The 13,822-nt window shown below is 38.6% G+C and overlaps 1 protein-coding gene and 1 pseudogene across 20 annotated transcripts in view; one reads left to right on the top strand and one right to left on the bottom strand.

Annotated features, from left to right (window-relative positions):
- The window catches only part of NCOA2 (nuclear receptor coactivator 2), a 368,943-nt gene that overhangs the window by 134,470 nt on the left and 220,651 nt on the right, over positions 1-13,822 (top strand). The window lies entirely within an intron of this gene.
- LOC100407028 (macrophage migration inhibitory factor (glycosylation-inhibiting factor) pseudogene) lies at positions 2,331-2,820 on the bottom strand (annotated as a pseudogene).

The raw sequence follows: 13,822 nt of genomic DNA, 5'->3' as shown, positions 1-13,822 counted from the left end.
CATATTACTGGGTTCTATTCTGTTCCATTGGTCTATGTGTCTGGTTTTGTATCAGTACCATGCTGTTTTGGTTACTGTAGCCTTGTAGTATAGTTTGAAATTGGGTAGTGTGATGCCTCCAGCTTTGTTCTTTTTGCTTAGGATTGTCTTGGCTATTTGGGCTCTTTTTTGGTTCCATATAAATTTTAAAATATTTTTTTTCTTTCTAATTCTTTGAAGAATGACAGTGGTATCATGCTTCCAGTATGATACTGCCTGTGAGTTTATCATAAATGGTTCTTATTATTTTGAGGTATGTTCCTTCAGTAACTAGTTTATTCAGAGCTTTTAACATGGTGGGATGTTGAGTTTTTTTTTTTTTTAATTTTTTATTGGATTATAGGTTTTGGGGTACATGAGCAGAGCATGCAAGACAGTTGCGTAGGTACACACATGGCAGTGTGCTTTGCTTTTCTTCTCCCCTTCACCCACATTTGGCATTTCTCCCCAGGCTATCCCTTCCCACCTCCCCCTCCCACTGGCCCTCCCCTTTTCCCCCCAATAGACCCCAGTGTTTAGTACTCCCCTTTCTGTGTCCATGTGTTCTCATTTTTCATCACCCACCTATGAGTGAGAATAGGCGGTGTTTCATTTTCTGTTCTTGTGTCAGTTTGCTGAGGATGATGTTCTCCAGATTTATCCATGTCCCTACAAACGACACGAACTCATCATTTCTGATTGCTGCATAATATTCCAAGGTGTATATGTGCCACATTTTTCCAATCCAGTCTATTATCAATGGGCATTTGGGTTGATTCCAGGTCTTTGCTATTGTAAACAGTGCTGCAATGAACATTCGTGTACATGTGTCCTTATAGTAGAACGATTTATAGTCTTTTGGATATATACCCAGTAATGGGATTGCTGGGTCAAATGGAATTTCTATTTCTAAGGCCTTGAGGAATCGCCACACTGTCTTCCACAATGGTTGAACTAATTTACACTCCCACCAACAGTGTAAAAGTGTTCCTTTTTCTCCACATCCTCTCCAGCATCTGTTGTCTCCAGATTTTTTAATGATCGCCATTCTAACTGGTGTGAGATGGTATCTCAATGTGGTTTTGATTTGCATCTCTCTGATGACCAGTGACGATGAGCATTTTTTCATGATTGTTGGCCTCATATATGTCTTCTTTCGTAAAGTATCTGTTCATATCCTTTGCCCACTTTTGAATGGGCTTGTTTGTTTTTTTCCTGTAAATCTGCTTGAGTTCTTTGTAAATTCTGGATATCAGCCCTTTGTCAGATGGGTAGACTGCGAAAATTTTTTCCCATTCTGTTGGTTGCCGATCCACTCTAGTGACTGTTTCTTTTGCCGTGCAGAAGCTGTGGAGTTTCATTAGGTCCCATTTGTCTATTTTGGCTTTTGTTGCCAATGCTTTTGGTGTTTTGTTCATGAAGTCCTTGCCTACTCCTATGTCCTGGATAGTTTTGCCTAGATTTCCTTCTAGGGTTTTTATGGTGCCAGGTCTTATGTTTAAGTCTTTAATCCATCTGGAGTTAATTTTAGTGTAAGGTGTCAGGAAGGGGTCCAGTTTCTGCCTTCTGCACATGGCTAGCCAGTTTTCCCAACACCATTTGTTAAACATGGAATCCTTGCCCCATTGCTTGTTTTTGTCAGGTTTATCAAAGATTGTATAGTTGTATGTATGTTGTGTTGCCTCCGGTGCCTCTGTTTTGTTCCATTGGTCTATATCTCTGTTTTGGTACCAGTACCATGCTGTTTTGATTACTGTAGCCTTGTAGTATAGTTTGAAATCCGGTAGTGTGATGCTCCCCGCTGTGTTCTTTTTGCTTAGAATTGACTTGGCTATGCGGGCTCTCTTTTGGTTCCATATGAAGTTCATGGTGGTTTTTTCCAGTTCTGTGAAGAAAGTCAATGGTAGCTTGATGGGGATAGCGTTGATTCTGTAAATTACTTTGGGCAGTATAGCCATTTTCACGATATTAATTCTTCCTAACCATGAACATGGAATGTTTCTCCATCTGTTTGTGTCCTCTCTGATTTCGTTGAGCAGTGGTTTGTAGTTCTCCTTGAAGAGGTCTCTTACGTTCCTTGTGAGTTGTATTCCAAGGTATTTTATTCTTTTTGTAGCAATTGCGAATGGCAGTTCGCTCTTGATTTGGCTTTCTTTAAGTCTGTTATTGGTGTAGACGAATGCTTGTGATTTTTGCACATTGATTTTATATCCTGAGACTTTGCTGAAGTTGTTTATCAGTTTCAGGAGTTTTTGGGCTGACGCAATGGGGTCTTCTAGGTATACTATCATGTCGTCTGCAAATAGAGACAATTTTTTTTTTTAACTTTCTCTAACCGTTTATTTCTCCCCACCAGAAGGTGGAGGCGGGCGGGCCTAGAATACAGGGTGAGGTGGGTTCCCGGGTTGGGCCAGTGCAGACAGCGCGGGGAGAGGCGGGGCGCGGCTCTTAGGCGAAGGTCGAGTTGTTCCAGCCCACGTTTGAGGCGTTCATGTCGTAATAGTTGATGTAGACCCTGTCCGGGCTGATGCGCAGGCGCTCGGCCAGCAGGCCACACAGCAACTTGCTGTAGGAGCGGTTCTGCGTGCCGCCAATCTTGCTGATGCTGTGCAGGCTGCAGAGCGCGCACGGATCGCTGGAACCGCCAAAGGCCATGAGCTGGTCCGCAACCACGTGCACTGCGATGTACTGGGGCGGCTTGCCGGTGGCCTGCGCCAGCTGTTGGGTGAGCTCGGAGAGGAACCCGTCTGGCACAGAAGCCCGGGGCACGTTGGTGTTTACGATGAACATCGGCATGATGGCAGGGAGACCAGGAGATTCGCGCAGGGACACAGACGCACGCACCGCTCGGGATGTTGAATTTTATTGGAGGCCTTTTCTGCATGTGTTGAGATAATCATGTGGTTTTTGTCTTTAGTGCTGTTTATGTGGTAAATCACATTTACTGATTTGTGTATATTGAACCAACCTTGCATGCTGGAGATGAAGCCTACCTTGAAACCACCTTGATCCTGGTGGATAAGCTTTTTGATGTGCTTCTCAATTCAGTTTGCCAGTATTTTATTGAGGGTTTTTGCATTGATTTTCATCAAGGATATTGGCCCAAAGTTTTCTCTTTTTTTTGTATCTCTGCCAAGTTTTGGTATCAGGATGATGCTGGCCTTGTAGAATGAGTTAGGGAGGAGTCCTTCCTTTTCAATTTTTTGAAATAGTTTCAGTAGAAATGGTACCAACTCTTTTTTTGTACCTCTGATAGAATTCAGCTGTGAATCTCTCTGTTCCTGGGACTCTTTTTGTTGGTAGGCTATTTATTACTGCCTCAATTTCAGAATTTGTTATTGGTCTATTCAGGGGTTCAGTTTCTTTCTGGTTCAGTCATGGTAGTGTGTATGTGTCCAGGAATTTATCCATTTTTTCTAGATTTTCTAGTTTATGTGCATAGAATTGTTTATAGTATTCTCTAATGGTTATTTCTATTTCTTTGGGGTCTGTTTGTGATAACCCCCTTATTTTTCTGATTGTGCTTATTTGATTCTTCTCTTCTTTCTTAGTCTAGCTAGCAGTCTTATCTATTTTATTAATTTTTTTCAATAAACCACCTCCTGGATTTTTTTTAAGGGGTTTTTGTGTCTCTGTCTTGTTCAGTTCAGCTCTGATCTTGGTTATTTCTTGTCTTCTGCTAGCTTTGGGGTTTGTTTGCTCTTGGTTCGCTAGTTCTTTTAGTTGGAATGTTAAGTTGTTAACTTGAGATCTTTCTAGCTTTTTGTTATGGGCATTTAGTGCTATGAATTTCCCTCTTAACACTGCTGTAGCTGCATCCCAGAGATTTTGGTATGTTGTCTCTTTGTTCTCATTAGTTTCAAGAACTTCTTGATTTCTGCCTTAATTTCATTATTTACCAAGAGTCATTCAGGAGTAGGTTGTTGAATTTACATTTAGTTGTGTGGTTTTGAGTGAATTTCTTGATCTTGAGTTCTAATTTGATTGTGCTGTGGTCTGAGAGACTGCCATGACTTCAGTTCTTTAGCATTTGCTGAGGAGTGTTTTATTCCCAATTTCGTGATCAGTGTTAGCCTCATTTCTTTTACAAAACTTGTATAGTGCTTACAGTGGGCTAGACAGTTGTTCTAAGTGCTTTGTTAATACTGACTCATTTACTTAAACTTCAAAGCAACACTGTGATGGGGTTTTGACTGTTTTCACTGTTACACAGGGCAGAGTTATACAAGTTACCCAGAGGCTGGGTAACTTGCCTAAGTTCCCACAGCTATTATATAGAGAGCCACTGTTCAAGTCTCAGCAGTCTGGCTCCTGAATTCGTGATCTTAACCACTGTCATCAATTGCCTATCCAGAAAAATTTCTCTTGGAAAGTTGAGTCCAAATTCTTTCTTTTGTGAGACTCTTTCCTCTCAAGCTTTTTCTGACCAGTCAAGGGACCTCGCGAGGGATGTGCTGACAGGAGTTACTTCTTACATTCTTGATCTTCTTGATGTTTGGGAGGCCAGCAGTGTGGCAGCTGTACATGTGTGCACACGCACACAGACAGACGTACACTCCTCAGCAGTGCTGAGTAGGCTAAATTGTGTGTATAGACACTTAAGAGTTATCAATATTCAGTCAATACCAGGTATTCAAAAACATTAAATGAGTTTATTTTAGCACTCCTTTGTTCAGTGAGTGTTCCTGGTTCATGGCATCTTTATAAATATACTATATATACTGACGGAGACATTTATATTTATAAAGATTTGTGGGACATTTATTGTGTCTTATCTTTGGCTGCTTTGGAAGATGCCTTTCTTTTCCATTGCAATGCCTTAGTCCTCTCCCCTCTTGGCCCCTCTCCACATGGCCCCTCCAGAGTGGACACATGTATTCATAGCACCATTATTAACAATAGCCCAAAGGCAGAAGCAACCCAGGTGTCCATCAGTGGATGAATGGATAAGCAGAGTGTGGCATATACATTGATTTGGTTTTGTACTGTATCCCTCCCAAATCTCATCTGGAATTGTAATCCCCATATGTCAGAGGAGGGGCCTGGTTGGGAGGTGGTTGGATCATGGGGGTGGATTTCCCCCTGTAGTTCTTGTCATAGTGAGTTCTCACAAGATCCGGTTGTTTTGTGGCATTACCCCCCTTGTTCTTTCTCTCTCTCTGTTTCCTGCCACTATGTAAGATGTGCCTTCCTTCCCCATCACCTTCCACAATGATTGTAAGTTTACTGAGGCCTCCGCATGCAGAACTGTGATTCAATTAAACCTCTTTTCTTTGTAAATTATCCAGTTTCAGGTACTTCTTTATAGTAGAGTAAAAATGGATTAATACATATGTATAATTAAACATTACTTATCTTCAAAAAGGAAGGAAATTCTGATACATGTTATAACATGGGTGAACTTGCTAAGTGAAATCAGCCAGTCACAGAAGGACAAATACACCCATGTACCACATAATGATGTTTCAGTCAGTGACGGGTCATATATTTGATGGTGGTCCCATAAGATTGTAAAGGTACTTAAAAATTTCTATCATCTAGTGCCATTGTAGCTGTCACTATGTCTTAGCCCAGTGTGTAATTCACATGTTTGTGATGATGCTGGTGTAAACAAACCTATCATGCTGCCAGTTGCATAAAAGTTCACAGTAATGTCCTAGGCATCCGTGTTCACTCAGTACTCACCCACTGCCTTGCCCAGCATCTTCCAGTCTTGCAAGCTCCATTCATTGTAGGAGCCCTATAAAGGTATATCATTAAAAAAAAATCTATCCCATTAAAAATATCTTTCAGAAAATATTTTTACTGTGTCTTTTCTATATTTATATATGTTTAGAGACACAAATACTTGCCACTGTTTTGCAGTTGCCCACAATATTCGGTACAGTGGCATGCTGTAGAGGGTTGTGGCCTGGGAGCAACAGGCTATACCATACAGCCTCAGTGTATAGCAGGCTCCACCATCTAGGTCTGTGTAAATATGGTCTACAGTGTTCGCACAATGATGAAATCACCTAACAGTGCATTTCTCGGAAGGTATCCCTATCATTAAGTGACACAGACTGTAGTGTATGATTCCACCCTTATGAAGTACTGAGAGTAGTTGAAGTCATAGAGATAAAATAGAAGAGTGGTTGCCAGGAGTAGGGGCAGGGGCAGTGGGCAGTTTTTAGTTGGTATAGAATTTTGGTTTTACAAGGTGAAAATAGTCCTGGAGATTGGTTGCACAACGGTGTGAATGTGCTTAGCGGTAACTGAACTGTCCATTTAAACAGAATGGTGATAAATTTTGTTATGTGTATTTTGTCACACACAAAAAAACAGGCCCCTCAGATTTGGTGTAAAATCTGTTTAGCTGTTGTAGCGTGTTGTTTTAGTAGACAAAAAGAATCAAACAGCTCAGTTCTGCTTTTGTGGTACCTTTGTGAATGTGTTTGTATCAATTCAGAAAAAGCATATTGTGGAAGTTGAATAAAGGGAAAAGCCAGTATGGGGGCAGTGTGAGCAGAGATCATGGAAGCAGAAATGAATCAAACACGTCTAGATTCTGTGGCTGAGAAAATAGTCACAGAGAGATTTTTTTTTTTTTTTTTTTGAGACAGTCTCGCTCTGTCACTCAGGCTGGAGTGTCATGGAATGATCTTGGCTCACTGCAACCTCCACCTCTCAGGTTCAAGGGATTCTCCTGCCTCAGCTTCCCAAGTAGCTGGGATTATAGGCATGCACTACCATGTCCTGCTAATTTTCATAGAGACAGGGTTTCAGTGTTGGCCAGACTGGTCTCACATTCCAGACCCCAGGTGATCTGCTCGCCTTGGCCTGGCAAAATGCTGGGATTGCAAGTGTGAGCCACTGTGCCTGGCCAGGGAGAGAGAATCTGACCAGAGCAAAATGAATATTACTAAGAGCTGCTATCAGTTTCCACTTTTTTTTTTCTGTCTCTACTTTTTGATAATTGAAGTTTGGTCATTTTGTTTTTATTTCATTTCTCACCACATCTACCAGGTAGAGTATGTGATGGCTTCTGTCAAGGATCATATTATAACTGGTATTTTGGGGAAGGCTCTGTGCTGTGAGTTGTTAGGATTGATGGAAGGATAAGACTACAATCCCCTTCCCCTAGGAGTTTCATGGTCTAATAGGCAAGATAAGAAATGTGGACCAGTATAACTAAAATGCAAGACAGAGAGTCGAGTCTGATAGGCAGTATCAAGAATGTTGTACATAGACTAGAGAGATGGAATTCTCTAGACCAGGGAAGATCCTAAAGAAGTAGGAGCAGAACTTTGAAAGAGAGGAAAGATCTTAATGGTTGGAGTTAATAAAGATACAGATCCAGGGTGAGCACATGACACAGACACAGGGAAGTCCAGGGTGGTCTCTACTAGGAAGGGCACAGAGCGCAGTATCATCAGAGTCATCAGAGAATAGGATACATGTTGGTTGCAGGAAGAATAAAGTAGCAAAGGTAATTTAGGGCCAGCTTATAGAGAAGTTCAGAAGTCATGTTAAAAAGTTGGAACTTAAAAAGGGAGAACTGCTGAAAGTTTTAAAGTGTGGAAAGACAGTGCATTGACACCAGCAGAGGTCAAGCCAACAGTTGCTGTGTTAGGAAGCATAAGGATTGATATGGGCCATTCTGGGATCGTTTAATGATATGGCTGATTTGATTCTTTGGTGTCCATCTGAAATAGGACATTAGCTTGGGTAAATAAATAAGGAGGATATAAATTTAGTCTTAAAAGTTAGGCAGAGGGGTTAAAATTTGAGTTCACAATATAGTGCTGTTGAAAGAGTTCTGAGCAGTTTTTTCAGTTAGGTAGCAGTTTGTAGAGTGAATTGTATACATGAGAGACTGGTTAGTTGAAAGGCTATTGAAGAGTGAAAATGAGAAGATCTGGACTAGGGTAGTAGTAGCAGCAGATACTGAAAGGAGAGAATTAATCTGAAGTAGAGGAAATAGTGGAAGGAAGGAAAGGAGGGTAATTAACAATTAATGTGCATATTGTATTTGCAAAGCATTTATTGCTTGACAATGTAATTGGCCAGTGTTACCCACTCTTAGAAATAGGTATGCCGTATTGCTCAGGCAAGGGGCCTTGTCATGAAATAGCCTGGGTGAAAAATCTTTACTAGAGCAGCTGATGGAGGGTCTTGGGTGGCTTTTAGGACTGGTAAATTGACAAGTGCAAGTAATGGTCACCATTAACATGTACTGGCTTTTTTGGCTGTTTCCATAGGTGTGCCTAGGCCAGTGGTTCTCACACTTCCATGCCTTGGTAAACAGCAAATCTTGTTAAAATTTGCAAGTTTGTGTCAATTTTTTGCTACTGATGTGTATTCATGTTGTCCAACAGAGTGTGAAAGAGAATCTAACCCAGCAGGTTATTCATGGCAGTGTTGGAGCAAGGCAATGATTGCTCTTACGAAGCAAGAGGCTTAATCTCTAGGCCAGTGCACAGGACTGCCCAGTGCTGGCAGAATTCAGGAAACCTTCTACTTCAGTAGCAGTGGCTGCTATTGGGAGTCTGCGACTGATGCAGCTGTAGGGTGATGGGATAGCACTGGCTCCCCAAGGTACCCATTGGTATAATAGTGAATGCTTCAGAGCATTCTAGACTTGGTTCAGTTTAAATTTGAGTTTTTAAATTCGTTCAGGTCTGCCCCCAAAGAAGTTCAGTCTTTGAATATGCCCTGCAAGCAGCTGGAAAAGATCGGCCCAGCCAGTTCTTTGATAAATGCTGCAAATACATATTGGGGTGGTTGAAGGCAGTATGAAAAGAGAATGGAACTCGGAAAATGAAATCATAAGTTTGAATCCTTGCTTTTGCCACTATCAAGGAGAGCACAGGAAAGTTATCTCAGAAACTGAGAAATCCCAGTTTTCTCAGTCTCTTGGTGAAATGAAGGTAATCGTATTTACCTTTCGCCTGAACCCATGACTAGAGTTAATGACTATAAAGTTCTAGGCATTGTACTCCATGAATAAAAATAATGTATTTCCTGTCTCCACTGTGGGATAACTTCAGTGCTTTATTCTTCTTTGTGTTAAGCAACCACATCCCAGCTTTCATAAAGCATGTGTTTCTCTGAACTATGGACCCCTGGAGTTTGATCTTTAAAGATTAAATAGGCTTAGAGTAATCAGGCCAAGAAAGCAAATGTTGATCACTTGCGAATTATTTAAAATGGAAAAAAGTAATTTGATATAAGCATCAAAATTTGCTATTAAAAATCTATTTAAATTGTAATACATCTGAATACATATTCATACACCTGTATGAAAGGCTCCACTCCCCACTCCCACCTAAAAAACAACAGCAATAGCAAAATTTGTGACTAAAATAGTCAAAGGGGATTTTGGCAGACTTTTCTACCAGCTTCCACAGAAAAAGACCTGTTTTTCTATTTAGAATTAGGAATAAGTTGGGAAAATGTTTTAGACACAGCAGCATTCTTTAAATAGACTCAGAAATATATTATAAAATATTGTAGTATTATAGAACATATTCAAGTGTAGGTGGTTTTCTTTTAATTATTAAGCATAGTTTTAAACCTGCTTACAAATGTAGCCATTTTAATTCACAGTGGGCTAAGCTTGGCACAGATAGTCTCTGCTCAAACACAAATATAGTTGCTTTTTAACTGAAAAAGTTGACTTGCCTCTTTTTAAAAATTCCTAGAGATTTTAAAAAAATATATTTACTTTGTCCAGTTTTAGCTACAAGCAATTATGTTGGCTTCTTCCCCAACCACTTCTAATTCAAGTTACTGTTTACTATATACTTTTGTTTTTAGTAAAATAGTTGATTTACAAGTCTTAAAATGGCTTTTCTCATCACATGGTGACTGCTTTTCATAAGTATTGTTTTTGAAACCTTAATAAAGGAGCCCATGTAACATGAATGTAAAAGAAAATCCTGTTGACCTTGAGGGTTCTTTGCATTCTAACATTTTCAGCGTCTTTATTCATGTCATGATGTAAGTCATGGTTTACTGTTTAAAAGTGTAGTTTGTCTATGTATGTGAAAAACTGCATTTATTCATACTGCCTTTGCTGGGACTGTAACATCTTAATGATTTTATTTCGTTCACAATATGTTTGATTGCTGCTTCACTGAATATGAGATTTTTGCTTTAGAAAATTTAAATGTAAGCATTTAAAGATAAAGCGTAAATGAAAATTAAAGCTTAGCTTAAAATGAAGTCAGCTAAAGTCTGACTTTTACTTTGATTTCTCTGGTCGTATGCAGTTTTAATACCAGAAAAAAAAAAGTAGATCTAAAATAACATCAAAATGTTAGATTTTTTTTTACGTTTCACATAAATTAATACATCGCATTAATTTTAGACATTTTAACTTAAGGAAGGAATATCTGTTACTTGTAGCTATGAATTCTTAGGCAACTGAAGAGATCTGTAAAAAGGAAAAATCCCAGTAATTTATATAGTTTTAGTAATTTAAAAAAATTAGCTTAAAAATTTTAGTAGCATCTTATATTTCAGCAAGCTAAAATTTTGAATTAGTAAATTCAAGGGCGCGTAAAAGCTGTATTAAAAATTTAAAGACTAAAATGATTACTTATGTGATTATGCTATACTCTATTATGTTATTTTAAACTTTTTACTTTAATATTCCAGTGGTACATTTGTCTGTAAAAGTTAGATTCTATTTTTTTTGTAGAATAGAATCTGTTTTGTTTTAGAAAGAAAGCTTCATGCTGTTATTTCTATGTGCCAGAAATGATTAACAGACGACAGTTTTACTTTTGACCATTATTGTAAAAGAAAGCCCAGTAAATAATGTTAAAAATAGAATACATTTGTTATAGTTGTATATAAATGTAGAATTTGCTTTTTATTATTAAAAACTGTACCATATGAGCATTTCAGGATGTAAATAAATTTCTCCTCCATATTAGAACTATTTTCTATACTGACTGGTCTTAAGTAAATAGAAGTATGGGAGGCTTTAAAACAAATTAGCTAATTGAAAGTTTTTGTTTAGGAGAGAAATATTATTTATTATTTCCTTATCCATTTGCTTTGCATAGCTGTCATTTCCAAATAACTGAAGATAACCAGCTCTTGGTGTTAGAATTGCTTTTATTTTATTTAACCACTTCAACTGGAAATTTTTTCTAAGTGTATTGCATACAATCATACCTTTTAAGATTGCATAAACATAACCTGTCTTTTTCTCATGACTCAGTAAGTATTGTGCATGTGAATTTTTGTTAACTTGTGTTCAACATTTTACTTTTGTACTATGACATAAGACTTTTCCAAATTTTAATTTCTGGTATCTGATTTTTATTTTTTTATAACTGCCAATTATTGTTTTTACTATTGATATTCATCTTTTTTTTTTGAGATGGGGTGTCTGTCACCCAGGCTGGAGTGCAGTGGTGTGATTGGAGCTCACCGTAGCCTTGACCTTCTAGCTCCAACAATCTTCCCACCTCAGTCTCCTGAGTAACTGGGACTACAGGCGTATGCCACCATGCCTGGCTAATCTTTTTATTTTTTGAAGAGGCAGGTGTCTCTCAATGTTGCCTGAGCTGGTCTTGAATTCCTGGCCTCAAACGATCCCTCTGTGTTGGCCTTCCAAAGTGTTGGGATTACGGGCAGGAGCTACCACACCCAGCCCCTACTTTATTCCACTGTGTTCCTTATTTGAAGCAAATAAGAAACCAAATCATCATCATCGTCATCATTATCATCATCATCATCATTTATTGAGTGTTTTATAATCTTAACATCCTGTGTCAAAGGCATTATTCCATCTATATCGGGAAAAGTTAGGTTTAGATAGGTTAAATAACTTAATGAAGGTGAGGAAGTCCCAAGTGGTAAGATGAATATGACTCAGATCTGAGTTTTTCTCTATGTATAAATACGTATATACCTTTGTAAACACTACCCAGATGAAAACATAGGATATTTCCAGCACTCCTGGTTCCCTCTCCTGTGCTCTTTTCCATTAGTGTTTCCCCAAAGATAACCACTATTGTGACCTTGGTCCCTATAAGATAGATCTCTGTTCCTCATAGGTTAGTTTTACCTGTTCTTGAACTTCATAAAAGTTGAATCATATAGGATGTACTATTTTGTGTCAGGCCCCTTTGCTGTGCATTGCATTCATGAGATTTCTGCATGTTGTAGTATATAGCGTTATTGCCTTTGTTTACATTGTAGTATTTCATTATATGAATATATGAAAATTTATTTGTCCTGTTGATGAATAAATCAACATTTGGGTCGCTTTCTATTTTGTTGTCATGAATAAAGCTGCTGTGAACATTCCTGTATGTGTTTTTTGTGGACATGAGCCCTCACTTCTCTTGGGTATACCCAAGATCAAAATTGCTGAGTCTTGGCTGGGCTTGTGGACTCACACCTGTAATGCTAGCATTTTGGGAGGCCCACTTGGGAAGATGACTTGAGGTTGGGAAATTAAGACCAGCCTGGGCAACATAGGGAGACTATGTGTCTACAAAAAATTAAAAAATAAAAAGGGCCAGACATGGTGGCTCATGCCTGTAATCCCAGCATTTGGGAAGCTGAGGTGGGTGGATCACTTGAGCCCAGGAGTTGGAGACCATCAACATGGTGAAACCTCATCTCTACAAAAAGGAAACCAAAAAACAGTAGCCAGGGATCATGGTGTGTATCTGTGGTCCTAGCTTACTAGGTGGGTAATGCAGGAGGATTATTTGAGCCAGGATTTCAGGCTATATTGAGCTATGATCATGCCACTGCACTCCAACCTGGGTGACAGGGTGTGAGACCCTGTCTCTAAGAAAAAAAAAATTGCTGGATCTTGAGAATAATCTATGTATGTATGTTGAGCTTTAGTAGGTACTAGGTACTACCAGTTTTTCAAGTGGTTGTACCAGTTTATATTCCTGTGAGCAATGTTATAGAAGTTCTGGTTGTTCCGCATCTTCATTTCTTGTTATTGTTCTACTTTTTTCTCTTTCTTTTGAATTTTATTTTTTCTGGAAGGTATCTAGTTTGACACCAGGGAAATGCAAATGGAAAGTTATTTTTTAACATGAAAAAACATTTAATGTGAAAAATATATTCTATGTGTAGAGATTAATAGGTGTGTACATGGTCTTGAGTTTTTTTTCCTCTTGATCCCTGTTTTTGTAAGTGAGCCTTGATTGCTTGCTTAATCACTGATATTAATAGAGTCCTTTCTGTAATAAAGACAAGTTCAGTATTGCAGAAACCACTTATTTAGAATTTTATTTAAGGAAATTTATTCAAGGAATTTAAGATGGTAAATGTCTATTCAAAGAATCTAGTTTGTAAATGATGTCTACAAAGGAGACTTGGAGAGGACAAGAAAAACTGTATCCAAGAATGTCATAAGAATGTATTCAGTTTACATAGAAACATACAAATTGTCCTGGAGAAGAACTGAGGAAAGACCTTTACAGCTGAAAAATAATGGTTTTTTCCATCGAAATATAGCAGGTACGTATAATCTAGAGGACTTAGAATTTTATTCACTTGATGGTTTACATAATCTCATAGTCAGCTGTTCTGCTAAAAAGTGCTTGAATTGATTAGTTCTTGGTTTTCCAAGTTCAGTGCCCTTTACAGGTCTTCCAACTTTTCTATATGTCTCAGGTACACTGATTAGTCAGGCGGTCTCATCTGAAACTAATGTATAATAGTGCTAGGTTGTATAACTTGCCATACCAGTTTTACAGTGTTTTTGTTTTGCTCAAAGTAGATGAAAGGTTTATTTAAGTGTGGCCACACTGGTACTGCATTCCTGGTGATCGTGGTA

The sequence above is a fragment of the Callithrix jacchus genome, chromosome 16 (genome assembly GCF_049354715.1).
Source record: "Callithrix jacchus isolate 240 chromosome 16, calJac240_pri, whole genome shotgun sequence".
Classification (NCBI taxonomy): Eukaryota; Metazoa; Chordata; class Mammalia; order Primates; family Cebidae; genus Callithrix; species Callithrix jacchus.
The sequence above is the reverse complement of the archived record's forward strand: the minus strand, read 5'-3'. Positions and strand labels throughout refer to the sequence as shown.